Consider the following 15,486-nt stretch of genomic DNA (forward strand, 5'->3'; position numbering starts at 1 on the left):
TGTTCTTTCTTAAATATCCTATGAAATGTATAATTAAGGAACAAGAGGCACACTGTGTTGGGTTTTTTTTTGGTTTTTTTTTTTGACCCTTCTCAACTGATTACTTTCTGGAAGATGGTGAAGTATTAAGCTCAGATGGGGTGCACTCTTCAAGGCAGCTGAATCCCAAATGGAAGCAATCATATTTGTGTCCTGCCATCTATTGTGTTAGCCTGCTTCTATTTTTGACTGTGGTACTTTTGGATTTAATTTCTTTCTTAACACACACACTCCCAACTTCTTTTGTGCTGTATACCGTCTATGTTATAATTTTCCCAAATGTAGGATAAAAATGTAATAAATAAAGTTTAAAAAAAATTGAAACAAAATTTCTCTGCTTTTTGCCACAGTAAGACAACATGTTTTTTTCTTCTGGGACTCAGTTTATTTTTTTAGGTTATCTATTGCCTCTATTTAATCTTCAACAGGCCATATAGTCTCAAGAATAGCAACCATGAGCTCCACAATGGCATTCACTCATTTGTTTTGGGGAAGGTCACAGATAAGGGAGATATTGATCAATTAATCAATCACTTTTTTATAATCTGCTTTTCTGCACTTCAGACTGGATTACATTCAGGTATTGTAGTTATTTCTCTGTCCCAGAAGGTTCACAATCTGTTTGTAGCTGAGGCAATGGAGAGTAAAGTGACGTGCCAAGGTCACAAGGAGCAGCAGTGGGATTTGAATGCTGGTTCAAAGGCCACTGCTCTAACCATTAGGCTACTCCTCCACTCCAAGTGCGTTAAAGGTGACACTGTTTTAATTCTGATGGAATACTTTCTTCATACAGGTCCTGCCTCAACAGCAGTGACTGTGCAGTAAGGTTTAGATGCCCTAGAAAAGGCACAAAGCCCAACAAAGATTTTATTTTTTTTTTGTGGTGGAGTGGATTTTTCTTCTTTGTCTGCTTAAGTTGTGAGCTTGAATGGATTCTGGGGAGAGAGCTGATGGTCGGCTATGCCACTCCTCTCTTCAAGTACCGCACTTCTTTGCTAATGCTCCCAGAAAAAAAAAAACCCAGGGCTACTCGAAAGGATCTCCTCAGCATAACTTCTTAATGTACCCACTACCCAGCATCACAATGCTAAAGAAGCCTCATCTCCTCAAAGCAAAAAAGTATTCAGTCATGAACTATTTCTAAAGCTCTTTCATCTTGCAAGTGTCTGAGAATTTTTGAATGCTTTCGTTACTACCTACATTTTTATTTAGAACCAATGCCATCTTTTTATATATTGGAAAATGACAGTATGTTACAGATGTTGGAATAAGAAAGGTAGAAGAGGCCTGTAGACTACAGTCACTCATAGCGCTCTGTGTTCAAAGCATTTTTTTTTCATAGGCACAGAACAGAAGGAATATTTCCCCCTTGGTGTTCTCTGCAGGTCCTCCTCATTTCTTTATGTCTGTGCAGGGTGCTCTGTCTTTTAGTACTGGAGCACAAGCAGGGTCTAATTTGTACTTATCACCAACAAAGAGGGTTTGCACAGTCCATACCAGGCAAGGCCGAACCACTGTGATTGAAACCCAAACCCCTCTATCGGCCTGATTTTAAATGGCCGGCGTGCGTAAAAAACTGGGGTTATGCGCGCAGCCGAGCCTTGAGCATGCCGCACACATTTTAAAAGGGGCCTGGCCGCACGCCTAACCCTCATTACATGCACAAGAGCTGGGCCAAAGAAAAGAGGCGAGGATAGGGCAGAGCAGGGGCAGGGCAGGGCAGAGCTGGAGACGGTCAGTACGGTGGCCATTTGCTGCTGTGCTGGGGGGATTGCGCGCTGGCAGCCTGCCGGTGCGTGCAACTTACTCCAGCTCAGAAGATGGCGTAAGTTCTAAAACAAAGAAAAAAAAAAGGTAGGGCATTTTAAGGGGTTGGGGAGGAGAGGGGAAGAGGAAGGGAGGGTAGGAAAGTTCCCTCCCAGTCCACTTCTTAATTGGAGCGGACTGGGAGGGTACTGGGGGAGGCCCGATCTCGGTGCTCGCATGTTATAAAACCACACATCCATGTGCGTGCGCCGGGTAGCGCGCGCACATGGACGTGCGCGCTACCCGGCCTTATTATGTTTTGAAAATCTACCCCTATATGCTGGATATACACAGTGACCAAAATATTTTGAATTGGTTCCTTTAGGGCTTATTTTTTTTCTAACCATACAAAATTGTCTTTAATAAGAATCTGCAGGTCTACCCTCCAATATATATGCATATGTTTGGTTACACATGAAGACCTGCATCTTCCTATCTATTTTATAAACATACAAACATGTTTTATGAGTGGAAAAAAATATAACTTGCTCACATCAAACCCCGATTTACACATGAAAGTCAGTATACTTTAAAAAATGCCCGCGTAATTCAAGCCACCAGTTTGCTGATGACTTCACCAGTTAAACCCAGTCCTCCAGTTCGAGATCCTCCTAGTTCATCTCCCTGAACTCTACCCAATTCACCCAGATCTACTAGCCAACCAGTACCAGACAACAGACGAGTCTGATACCAACTGCGTGAAATAATTAGCAGGCATAAAATTACACGAATATCTTGCCAAATGTACTCACGTAAATCTTATACAATAGCAACTTATGCGAGTTCCTTTAGGCCCGCCCCAGAATGCTCCTTTTCTGTGTGTGTAAATGTGTACGCAAAACTAAAAATATGTGCGTATTTTTGATGCTGATAAAATAGTAGGTATTCGAGTGCGTATGCTAATTTTATGTGCGGAACTCCTTTGAAAATTCCCCCCTGTTTATTTAACAATGGCGTGAGTCCATTTGCTTTCATGTCACTTATTTCTCCGGCCTGCTTAGCTGTGTGCTCTCGACTGTTGCTTGCAACCATTGCCCTGGGACTTTGTCCACTCGTGCCAAAAGTTTCCTCCATCCTGCAATAAAAGAAAAACAATTTGGCGAAATGACTCGTGTGCTTTTTAGAGATTTTAGAAAGTTAAAAACCTTTGAAAGTGAGGTCAGTCGAAATCCTTGCTGGAAGGAGAGTTTTTCAGAGGAGGACTGCTTTATTATCACTCTCGGCTAACATTGATCACACAGAATAGGGCCATACTGCTCTTCAGCCTTCAGAAATTAGATTTACAAATCAAGTTGCACTGTTCAAAGGTTGAACAGCTCATAGATTAGTTGTGACTCAGTTTTATGAAGAAAAATAATATCCTTTTGTGGCTGTAATTACATAAAGGGTTTCTCCTGACTTGTAATTAGTTTTAAATGAGTTTGAGTTTGCTTGTTGCTGATGAAACTAAGCAATCTCGCCCCCAGCATGACAACTCGGAATACAATCAGGCAGCTCTGCTCACAGGGTAGCAGTTCATTCAAAGACTCAAAAAGGAGAATTGCTATTATTATTGTAGCTCACAAATGTACCAGGTAAATACAGACATGTCGGTAGAGGGTACAAGAAATGATGAGCATATTTACACACACTGTTACAGCTCTAAGTGGGCAGACAAGAGAGAAGGGATATGTGTGGAGAAGAGATACCAGATTATATGGCTTTACAAAGGAAATGCTCAGTTACACGGTCTCTGAAGTTTAAAGTTTGTAGGGGAATGCAGTACATTTGAAAGGTGCCAGCATGGCAGTGCTGCAGACTTTGACTCTATAATGGGTACAACTCAGATGATAGGCAGCTATGTAAAACTGACCTGCATTATTGTTCCTCAGTCCTGTTCCATGACAGGGACTCCTCCAGGAGTATAAAGGTCATGTCTGCTTTTAGGCTCATTCATTTATTCCTTGATCTCTCTGTAGAGGCTGCCACTTTAGGTGGCAGTCAAGACCAGTAGTAACAGCATTATTTGTTTTGAACATTCACTGCCGGTCAGTGGGAATCAGATACAAACTTTCAGCCTCTTTCATGTACTATTCAAAACACGAATACTATTACACATGTACTATTCAAAACACAAGTACTATTCAAAACACGAATAAGGTTATTTGTCATTTGTTAAATATTTATAGTTACTTGCAATGTTCCTTGTAATAATGTTCAATGGTTGATTGTTACTGTTCAATGTTCTATGTAAAAAACCCCCGTCTAACCTCCCAGACCAGGGCAACCTTTTTCGTTACTTGTAAACCGGATTGATTTGTATTGCATACAGGAATTCCGGGATATAAAAATTAAAAATAAATAAATAAATAAATAAGTGTTGCAGTTCTGGCCGCGAGCACCGCAGCCAGGCCCTTACCTCCGGGTTCCTGGACCTGCTCCCGCTTCCAGAGGCCTCGTTTGCAGCCTGGTTGGCGGCGTTCCCGCTGGGGCTGCGCCGCTGCAAGCCCTCCCGTGGACGCCCGGCTCCTAGGCGCACATGCGCGCCACTTGGGTGCTTTAGTAGGCCGTTTCCCGCCACTGGTGACTCCGCCCAACTTCTGACGTCAGACGCCGCGGCCTTGATAAGCCGGCCGCGGTCATCCAGTCTTCGCCTTGCAATAGGTCAGCTTCCGGGTTTCCTGTTGCGTTGTGCCCCGGAGTGACTCGCTTCGCTTCGTCGCTCCGTTCCTGCTACAGTACCAGCCTGGTTCCTGCTTGCTTGCTACAGTACCTGCTGGTTCGTGTCTGCCTGCTTGCTACAGTACCTGCTGGTTCCTGCTTGCTTGCTACAGTACCTGCTGGCTCGTGTCTGCTTGCTCCAGTACCCGAATTCAGCTACAGTTCCTGCCTGGTCCCAGGACCCGGAGCTTGCTACTGTTCCTCCCTGGTTCCAGTACCTGAATCCTGCTACAGTTTCTGCCTGGTCCCAGGACCCGGAGCTTGCTACTGTTCCTGCCTGGTTCCAGTACCTGAGTCCTGCTACAGTTCCTGCCTGGTCCCAGGACCCAGAGCTTGCTACTGTTCCTGCCTGGTTCCAGTACCTGAATCCTGCTACAGTTCCTGCCTGGTTCCAGTACCCGAATCCTGCTACAGTTTCTGCCTGGTTCCAGAATCCAAACCCAGTTACAGTATTGCTACTGTCTTAGTCTGGTTCTAGTTACCTGTCCTGATCCACAACCCGCCTAAGTCCCAGCGGCCGGACCCCTACGGGCTCCTCCCAGGGGGCTTCGGCTTCCAGGGTGAAGCCACCTAAGTCCCAGCGGTTGGGCTCCTACGGGCTCCTCCCGGAGGAGCACCAGCTTCCAGGGTGAAGAGCATCTACGTCCTGCCTGAACATCTGTCTCCCAGCCTGCTATTCACTAGAGACATTGTCCACCTTTTCCAGTCTCCAGCAGGTTGGCCCAAAGGTCCACTAAACAGAGACTCCCATAACAGATTGCAAGGCCATGGACTCGGAGGATGCACTTGCTCCCTTGGATCTGCCCGGGATGGCCCAGAGGATGCTACAGCACCAGAGCTGCATAGATACTTTGGCAGCCACGGTGGAACGGCTATCCTCGTGCCTGGAGTCCTTGCCTTCCGCTGGTGGGTCCCCCGAGGGTCACAGCTCCTCTGTGACTCAGCTACCGGCAGCCTCTTGTTATGCTGGTGATTTAAGGACCTGCCGCGGCTTCTTGAACCAATGTTTTGACGGTTCTATTTGTTGCACCGGCAGTTCCCCTCGGATGCGGTGAAAGTGGCATATATCCTGTCCTTGCTTGATGGGAAAGCCTTAATTTGGGCTTCTCCCCTCTGGGAAAACAATGATTCCTTGTTAACGAACTTACAACGATTCATCACAAACTTTCGCCAGGCCTTTGATGAGCCCGCCCGAGTAGCCACAGCTACGTCTGACCTGCTGCAACTTCGTCAGGGGGCTCGCTCCTTGGCAGATTATGCAATGGAGTTTCGGACTTTAGCCCAGGAAATAGGTTGGCAAGATGGTAGTCTTAAGGCCATCTTCCTGGAAGGCCTCTCCGGACGCATAAAGGATGAAATTGCTGCTCGAGATCTGCCGGAGGACCTCAACATCTTGATCGAGATGGCTGCTCGCATCGACCGCCGCCTATGACAACAAGCCAAGGAGCAACGCTCCTCTCACCATAGCCCGACTCGTGGGCCGAGACCTTTGCCTTCGCCGAAGAGTTCCCGTCCAGACGCTCCTACCTGCGAACCTATGCAGCTGGGAAGGGGCCCCGCTCTCTGCTGAAGAAAGGCAACATCGGCGTTTGTTGAGGTTGTGCCTGTATTGTGGCCAGAAGGGCCACTTCTTGGCACGCTGCCAGGAGCATGTGGAAAAACGCCAAAGCCTAGGAGGTCGGGAGGAGCTCCTCCTAGGTTGTACTACAGCTCCTCAATGCACTGTTCCTGTTACCTTGGAATATCCTGGAGGCTCCTTTGAGATGATGGCGTTCCTGGATTCCGGAGCCGGAGGTAATTTCATCCTGCAGGACTTAGTCTCCCAGTTGCGAATCCCTATGCATAGACGGGAGGTCCCGTTACGAATTACCTCTATCCAGGGGACGCTTCTTCCCGGACCTGTCCAGATGTCCACAGCACCCATTACGGTCCGCACCGGGGCGATCCATTCAGAGGAGATAGCCTTCCTAGTGCTGGAGAAGGCTGTCCACCCTGTGGGGCTCGGGTTGCCGTGGTTGCAAAAACACTCGCCCACGATTCAGTGGGATATGCTACAGATTGTCAAATGGAGCCCTTTTTGCCTAGCTAATTGTATGACAGGGCCCAAGACTCCTGCACTACCTTTGATGCACGCTGCCGTGGATCCTCTGGCACCTATTGAGGACTTTACGGATGTATTCTTCAAGCCCAAGGCGGAGTTTCTCCCGCAGCATCGTCAGTATGACTGTGCTATGGACTTGCTGTCTGGTACTAAGCCCCCCCGAGGAAGGGCTGGTCCCTTACTCATATCTAGCAAGAAGGACGGCTCATTGAGCCCGTGCATGGACTATCGAGGCCTAAATTCTATTACCAACCGAGACCGTTGCCCGTGCCCGTCAATCCTGGAGCTCCTTGATCGGCTTCGAGGAGCGAAGATTTTCACAAGATTGGAATTGTGAGGAGCATACAATTTAGTCAGAACCCGTCCCAGAAATGAGGTGTTGTGGGACCTTCTGAACACCTGTGTAATGGTTTACCTCGATGATGTCTTAATCTACTCCCAGGACCAGCCGTCGCACCAGCAGCATGTTCGTCAAGTGCTCCAGGTATTTAGGGAGCATGGCCTGTATGCGAAGCTGGAAAGATGTAGCTTTGAGAAGACGTCCTTGCCATTCCTAGGCTACATAGTCTCTGCAGCTGGCTTTCGAATGGATCCTGAGAAAGTGGCGGCTATTAAGAATTGGCCTCAGCCAAAGGGTCATCAAGCGTTGCTACGCTTCCTCAGCTTTTCTAATGTTTACCGTCACTTTATTCCTAATTACTCTCGTATTGTGGCTCCGTTAATTGCCCTCACCCGAAAGGGGGCTAACGCGGTGGATTGGCCTGCTTCTGCCTGTCAAGCATTGAGGTCCTTAAAGAAGCCTTCTCGTTAGATACCTGCCTTCATCATCCGGATCCCAGCTGGCCCTTCGTGGTGGAAGTTGATGCCTCCAATGTGGCTGTGGGGGCCGTACTGAGTCAGTACTCTGATTCTGGACAGCTGTTGCCCTGTTCATATTTTTCAAGGAAACTCTCCCCGGCAGAGAGCAACTACTGTGTTGGGGACAAAGAGTTGCTAGCTGTGAAACTTGCCTTGGAGGAATGGAGACAGTGGTTGGAAGGAGCAGTAGAGGAGGACCGGAAGGCTAATCTGCATACTGCTCCCAGCATCCCCCGGGAGAAGAGTCCAGAGGTCGCCGCGAGCGATCCAGGGATTGACTTCCACAGCCCAGCTTCAAGAGGCCCCGCAAGGTTTGCAGTAGAGGAGGACCGGAAGGCTCATCTGCATACTGCTCCCAGCATCCCCTGGGAGAGGAGTCCAGAGGTCACCGCGAGCAATCCAGGGATTGACTTCCACAGCCCAGCTTCCAAAGGCCCCGCAAGGTTTGCAGTAGAGGAGGACCGGAAGGCTCATCTGCATACTGCTCCCAGCATCCCCCGGGAGAGGAGTCCAGAGGTCACCGCGAGCGATCCAGGGATTGACTTCCACAGCCCAGCTTCCAGAGGCCCCGCAAGGTTTGCAGTAGAGGAGGACCGGAAGGCTCATCTGCATACTGCTCCCAGCATCCCCTGGGAGAGGAGTCCAGAGGTCACCGCAAGCGATCCAGGGATTGACTTCTACAGCCCAGCTTCCTGAGGCCCCGCAAGGTTTGCAGTAGAGGAGGACCGGAAGGCTCATCTGCATACTGCTCCCAGCATCCCCCGGGAGAGGAGTCCAGAGGTCACCGCGAGCGATCCAGGGATTGACTTCCACAGCCCAGCTTCCAGAGGCCCCGCAAGGTTTGCAGTAGAGGAGGACCGGAAGGCTCATCTGCATACTGCTCCCAGCATCCCCCGGGAGAGGAGTCCAGAGGTCACCGCGAGCGATCCAGGGATTGACTTCCACAGCCCAGCTTCCAGAGGCCCCGCAAGGTTTGCAGTAGAGGAGGACCGGAAGGCTCATCTGCATACTGCTCCCAGCATCCCCTGGGAGAGGAGTCCAGAGGTCACCGCAAGCGATCCAGGGATTGACTTCTACAGCCCAGCTTCCTGAGGCCCCGCAAGGTTTGCAGTAGAGGAGGACTGGAAGGCTCATCTGCATACTGCTCCCAGCATCCCCCGGGAGAGGAGTCCAGAGGTCACCGCGAGCGATCCAGGGATTGACTTCCACAGCCCAGCTTCCAGAGGCCCCGCAAGGTTTGCAGTAGAGGAGGACCGGAAGGCTCATCTGCATACTGCTCCCAGCATCCCCCGGGAGAGGAGTCCAGAGGTCACCGCGAGCGATCCAGGGATTGACTTCCACAGCCCAGCTTCCAGAGGCCCCGCAAGGTTTGCAGTAGAGGAGGACCGGAAGGCTCATCTGCATACTGCTCCCAGCATCCCCCGGGAGAGGAGTCCAGAGGTCACCGCGAGCGATCCAGGGATTGACTTCCACAGCCCAGCTTCCAGAGGCCCCGCAAGGTTTGCAGTAGAGGAAGACCGGAAGCGCGCGCCATTAGGCGCGCGAATCTCGAATCCTTCCATTAACTGAGTGAAGATTAATTTAACCGTGGTTTAAGAGGATTGGTAAGTATAGTTTTCAGAAATTTTTGGGCTTATAAAACTTTGGTGAAAGGTGAAATTAAGGGATATATTCTTTAGAGTTTGTGTGTGTCTGAGGTAAAAAGCAAGCCAGAGATAGTTAATTCTAGTGTCTGTCTTTCCCACCCACTCAACCCTTGATTTTTAGGCACAAGACACTTTCTTATTAAAAATCAACCAGGATCTTATCTAAAACATAATACTGTACCAGCCCTTATTGAAAGTTTAATCATCCCCTTGTAGGACACTAGCTGATTAAATTTACAGGTGAATTTAGTAATTAAAGTACTCTCATTCCAAATCCCTTAGTATCCTAAACTTAACTAGGAACTCAATAAAACTAAGATGAAGGCAGCAGTCCAGCAGCAAGAGGGGGGCTTTCCAGTCTTTTGCATTGAGTGTCACATGTATGATTTTTTACACGCCGGTGAGAGATTGTATGTGTGCACTCGGTGCAAAGAGCTCCTGGCTCTCAGGGAGCAAGTACGATCTCTGGAGGCTAGAGTAGCAGGCTTGGAGGAGCTGAGGGAGACAGAAAGGTACATTGATGAGACCTTCAGGGACATAGTAGCCAAGTCCCAAATCCATTCTGGCATCCCCAGTGCTGCCTTGGATCAGAAAGGTCTCCCAATAGGAGAACATCACCCTGGTGTAGCAAGAAGTGATCCTGTAGCAAGGACCTGCTTGCCAGGTGACGTATTGTCCTCTCGCACTGAGGACAAATCTCCCAGGGCTACTGCCCAGGAGGGAAGGGTTAGGCCGGCCATCATAGTTGGTGATTCGATTATTAGAAATGTAGATAGCAGGGTGGCTGGTGGACGTGAAGACCACCTGGTAACTTGCCTGCCTGGTGCGAAGGTGGCAGACCTCACGCGTCACCTAGATAGGATTATAGACAGTGCTGGGGAGGAGCCGGTTGTCGTGGTACGTGTGGGCACCAATGACATAGGAAAATGTGGGAGAGAGGTTCTGGAAGCCAAATTTAGGATTTTAGGTAGGAAGCTGAAATCCAGAACCTCCAGGGTGGCATTCTCAGAAATGCTTTCTGTTCCATGTGCAGGTCCCCAGAGGCAGGCAGAGCTCCAGAGTTTCAATGCGTGGATGAGACGATGGTGCAGGGAAGAGGGATTCAGTTTCGTAAGGAACTGGGGAAACTTTTGGGGAAAGGGGAGACTTTTCCGAAAGGATGGGCTCCACCTTAACCAGAGTGGAACCAAGCTGCTGGCACTAACTTTCAAAAAGGAGATAGAACAGCTTTTAAACTAGAACAAGGGGGAAAGCCGACAGTCACTCAGCAGTGCATGGTTCGGAGAAATGTATCTTTGAAGGATACTAATGAAACAGGAGAGTTAGGGCATCCCAACAGAGAGGTTCCATTAAATGCAAACATGGTTCATATACCTATATGTAAAAAATCATCAAAGCTAATGATTTCCGAATTATCCCAAACAACTGAAAAGCAGGTTGTTAAAACAAGCAAAAAACACACTTTGAAATGTCTGTATGCCAATGCCAGAAGTCTAAGTAGTAAGATGGGAGAGTTAGAGTGTATAGCAGCAAATGATGAGATTGACATAATTGGCACCACAGAGACTTGGTGGAAGGAGGATAACCAATGGGACAGTGCTATATCAGGGTACAAATTATATCGCAATGATAGGGAGGATCAACTTGGTGGGGGTGTGGCACTTTATGTCTAGGAGGGTATAGAGTCCAACAGGATAAAGATCATACATGAGACTAAATGCTCAGTAGAATCTATATGGGTAGAAATCCCATGTGTGTTGGGTAAGAGTATAGTGATAGTATACTACCGTCCACCTGGACAAAATGGTCAGACAGATGATGAAATGCTAAGAGAAATCAGGGAAGCAAACCAATTTGGCAGTGCAATAATAATGGGAGATTTCAATTACCCCAATACTGACTGGGTAAATGTAACATCATGACTTGCTAGAGACATAAAGTTCCTGGATGTAATAAATGATTGCTTAATGGAGCAATTGGTTCAGGAACCAACAAGAGAGGGAGCTATTTTAGATTTAATTCTTAGTGGAATGCAAGATTTGGTGAGAGAAGTAACGGTGGTGGGGCCACTTGGCAACAGTGATCATAACATGATCAAATTTAAACTAATAACTGGAAGGGAGACAATAAGTAAATCTGCAGCTCTAACACTAAACTTTAAAAAGGGAAACTTTGATAAAATGAGAAAAATAGTTAGAAAAAAACTGAAAGGTGCATCTACAAAGGTTAAAAGTGTTCAACAGGCATGGACATTGTTTAAAAATACAATCCTAGAGGCTCAGTCCATATGTATTCCATGCATTAAGAAATGTGGAAGGAAGGAAAAACGATTACTGTCATGGTTAAAAGGTGAGGTGAAAGAGGCTATTTTAGCCAAAAAAACATCCTTCAAAAACTGGAGGAAGGATCCATCTGAAGAAAATAGGATAAAACATAAGCATTGTCAAGCTAAGAGAATTTGAAATGAAATTGGCCATAGAGGCAAAAACTCATAATAAAAACTTTAAAAAATATATCCAAAGCAAGAAACCTGTGAGGGAGTCGGTTGGACCATTAGATGACAGAGGGGTTAAAGGGGCTCTTAGGGAAGATAAGGCCATTGCAGAAAGACTAAATGAATTCTTTGCCTCCGTGTTTACAAATGAGGATGTTGGGGAGATACCAGTTCCGGAGATGGTTTTCAGGGGTGATGAGTCAGATGAACTGAATGAAATCACTGTGAACCTGGAAGATGTAGTAGGCCAGATTGACAAACTAAAGAGTAGCAAATCACCTGGACCGGATGGTATGCATCCTAGGGTTCTGAAGGAACTAAAAAATGAAATTTCTGATCTATTAGTTAAAATTTGTAACCTATCATTAAAATCATCCATTGTACCTGAAGACTGGAGGGTGGCCAATGTAACCCCAATATTTAAAAAAGGCTCCAGGGGCGATCCAGGTAACTATAGACCAGTGAGCCTGAGTTCAGTGCCGGGAAAAATAGTGGAAACTATTCTCAAGAACAAAATTGTAAAGCATATAGAAAGACATGATTTAATGGAACATAGTCAACATGGATTTACCCAAGGGAAGTCTTGCCTAACAAATCTGCTTCATTTTTTTGAAGGGGTTAATAAACATGTGGATAAAGGTGAACCGGTAGATGTAGTATATTTGGATTTTCAGAAGGCGTTTGACAAAGTCCCTCATGAGAGGCTTCTACGTAAACTAAAAAGTCATGGGATAGGAGGCGATGTCCTTTTGTGGATTACAAGCTGGTTAAAAGACAGGAAACAGAGAGTAGGATTAAATGGTCAATTTTCTCAGTGGAAAAGGGTAAACAGTGGAGTGCCTCAGGGATCTGTACTTGGACTGGTGCTTTTCAATATATATATAAATGATCTGGAAAGGAATACAACGAGTGAGGTTATCAAATTTGCAGATGATACAAAATTATTTAGAGTAGTTAAATCACAAGCAGACTGTGATACATTGCAGGAGGACCTTGCAAGACTTGAAGATTGGGCATCCAAATGGCAGATGAAATTTAATGTGGACAAGTGCAAGGTGTTGCATATAGGGAAAAATAACCGTTGCTGTAGTTACACGATGTTAGGTTCCATATTAGGAGCTACCACCCAGGAAAAAGATCTAGGCATCATAGTGGATAATACTTTAAAATCGTCAGCTCAGTGTGCTGCAGCAGTCAAAAAAGCAAATAGAATGTTAGGAATTATTAGGAAGGGAATGGTTAATAGAACGGAAAATGTCATAATGCCTCTATATCGCTCCATGGTGAGATCACACCTTGAATACTGTGTACAATTCTGGTCGCTGCATCTCAAAAAAGATATAGTTGCGATGGAGAAGGTACAGAGAAGGGCAACCAAAATGATAAAGGGGATGGAACAGCTTCCCTATGAGGATAGGCTGAAGAGATTAGGGCTGTTCAGCTTGGAGAAGAGACGGCTAAGGGGGGATATGATAGAGGTCTTTAAGATCATGAGAGGTCTTGAACGAGTAGATGTGACTCGGTTATTTTCACTTTCAAATAATAGGACTAGGGGGCATTCCATGAAGTTAGCATGTGGCACATTTAAGACTAATCAGAGAAAATTCTTTTTCACTCAACGCACAATAAAGCTCTGGAATTTGTTGCCAGAGGATGTGGTTAGTGCAGTTAGTGTAGCTGGGTTCAAAAAAGGTTTGGATAAGTTCTTGGAGGAGAAGTCCATTAATGGCTATTAATCAATTTTACTTAGGGAATAGCCACTGCTATTAATTGCATCAGTAGCATGGGATCTTCTTAGTGTTTGGGTAATTGCCACGTTCTTGTGCCCTGGTTGTGGCCTCTGTTGGAAATAGGATGCTGGGCTTGATGGACCCTTGGTCTGACCCAGCATGGCAATTTCTTATGTTCTTATGTTCTTATCCAGTTACGATTTATACCATTCATAAGAACCTAGGATTGTTAAAGTAAGCCCGGTGGTCGCCGATTTTTGACCGAATTGACTTTACGTTAGGCCACCTATCCGGCTTGAAGATCGTTCGAGCTGATGCGCTCTCGCGCCCCTCTGAGGTCGACGAGACTCCTGATACACCCCAATACATTTTGAATCCTGAGAAAGTAAATCTTGCTGCAACCTTCGTGTTCTCCCGAGGGAAGACCGTCGTTCCACGTCGCTCTCGGAGAGCAGTTCTCGCCTGGGCCCATGACTCCATCCCTGGGGGTCATGCGGGTAGGAAAGGGACTTTAGACTTGTTAAACCGTTTCTATTGGTGGCCAACGGTGAGACAGGATGTCCAAGCTTTTGTGGGCTCATGCCCTACTTGTGCTGTACAAAAGCCGCCCATCGGGAGGCCCAGGGGTCTATTGCAACCTAGTTTTTCGTCAGCGTTCCATCCTTATGGGCAAACAGGGCAAACCAATCGAACCTTGAAGACTTCCCTTCGTGCCTTCATGAATGAACCTCAAGAGAATTGGGCTAAGCTCTCCCGTGGGTGGAGTCCTCATATAATAAACACACGCAAGCTACTACTGGAAGCGCGCCTGAACCTAGTGCACTCCCGGTAGTACAATGCTCAGCTCACCAGCTTCGTTCCGTGTGGATCTCTACCCAGGAAAAAACCCGTAAGGCCGCTCTGTCCGCTAAGAAGTGGGCAGATAGGCATTGTCAGCCAGAACCCATCTTCCCTCCAGGAGACCGGTCTGGCTTAGCACCAGAAATTTACAGCTATGAATCCCGTTCAGACGACTAGCACCGAAATTCTGTGGGCCTTTTCGAGTCGCCGAGCGTGTGGGAGCAGTCTTTTACTATCTGCACCTACCCCCCTCTATGCGCATACATGACGTCTTCTATGTGTCATTGCTGAAGCCTCTTGGGTTACCCAGGTACCACTCCCGGGCTCCTGAACCATCGGATCCTTCTGTACCGGATGAGGTCACGTATCAAGTGCGTGAGGTTTTGGATGTCCGGTTTCATCAACGCCGATGGGAATACTTGCTTGCCTGGGAGGGTTATGGATCCGAGGATAATTCTTGGGAACCGGCCCGTAACATCCTTGACAAGGACTTATTATGGCAGATCCATCTGGACCTCCCAAGTAAACCCGGACCGGCTAAGAGGGGGCATAAGAGGGGAGTTACTGTTGCGGTTCTGGCCGCGAGCATCATGGCCAGGCCCTTTCCTCCGGGTTCCCGGACCTGCTCCCGCTTCCAGAGGCCTGGTTTGTGGCCTGGTTGGTGGCGTTCCCGCTGGGGCTGCACCGCTGCGAGCCCTCCCATGGACGCCCAGCTCCTAGGCGCGCGCGCCACTTGGGCGCTTTAGTAGGCCGTTTTCCGCCACTGGTGACTCCGCCCAACATCTGACGTCAGACGCAGCGGCCTTGATAAGCTGGCCGCGGCCATCCAGTCTTCGCCTTGCAACGGATCAGCTTCCCGGTTTCCTGTTGCGTTGTGCCCCGGAGTGACTCGCTTCGCTTCGTCGCTCCATTCCTTCTACAGTGCCTGCCTGGTTCCTGCTTGCTTGCTACAGTACCTGCTGGTTCGTGTCTGCCTGCTTGCTACAGTACCTGCTGGTTCCTGCTTGCTTGCTACAGTACCTGCTGGCTCGTGTCTGCGTGCTCCAGTACCCGAATTCAGCTACAGTTCCTGCCTGATCCCAGGACCTGGAGCTTGCTACCGTTCCTCCCTGGTTCCAGTACCTGAATCCTGCTACAGTTTCTGCCTGGTCCCAGGACCCGGAGCTTGCTACTGTTCCTGCCTGGTTCCAGTACCTGAGTCCTGCTACAGTTCCTGCCTGGTCCCAGGACCCAGAGCTTGCTACTGTTCCTGCCTGGTTCCAGTACCTGAAT

Source organism: Rhinatrema bivittatum, chromosome 9 (assembly GCF_901001135.1).
Source record: "Rhinatrema bivittatum chromosome 9, aRhiBiv1.1, whole genome shotgun sequence".
Taxonomy (NCBI): domain Eukaryota; kingdom Metazoa; phylum Chordata; class Amphibia; order Gymnophiona; family Rhinatrematidae; genus Rhinatrema; species Rhinatrema bivittatum.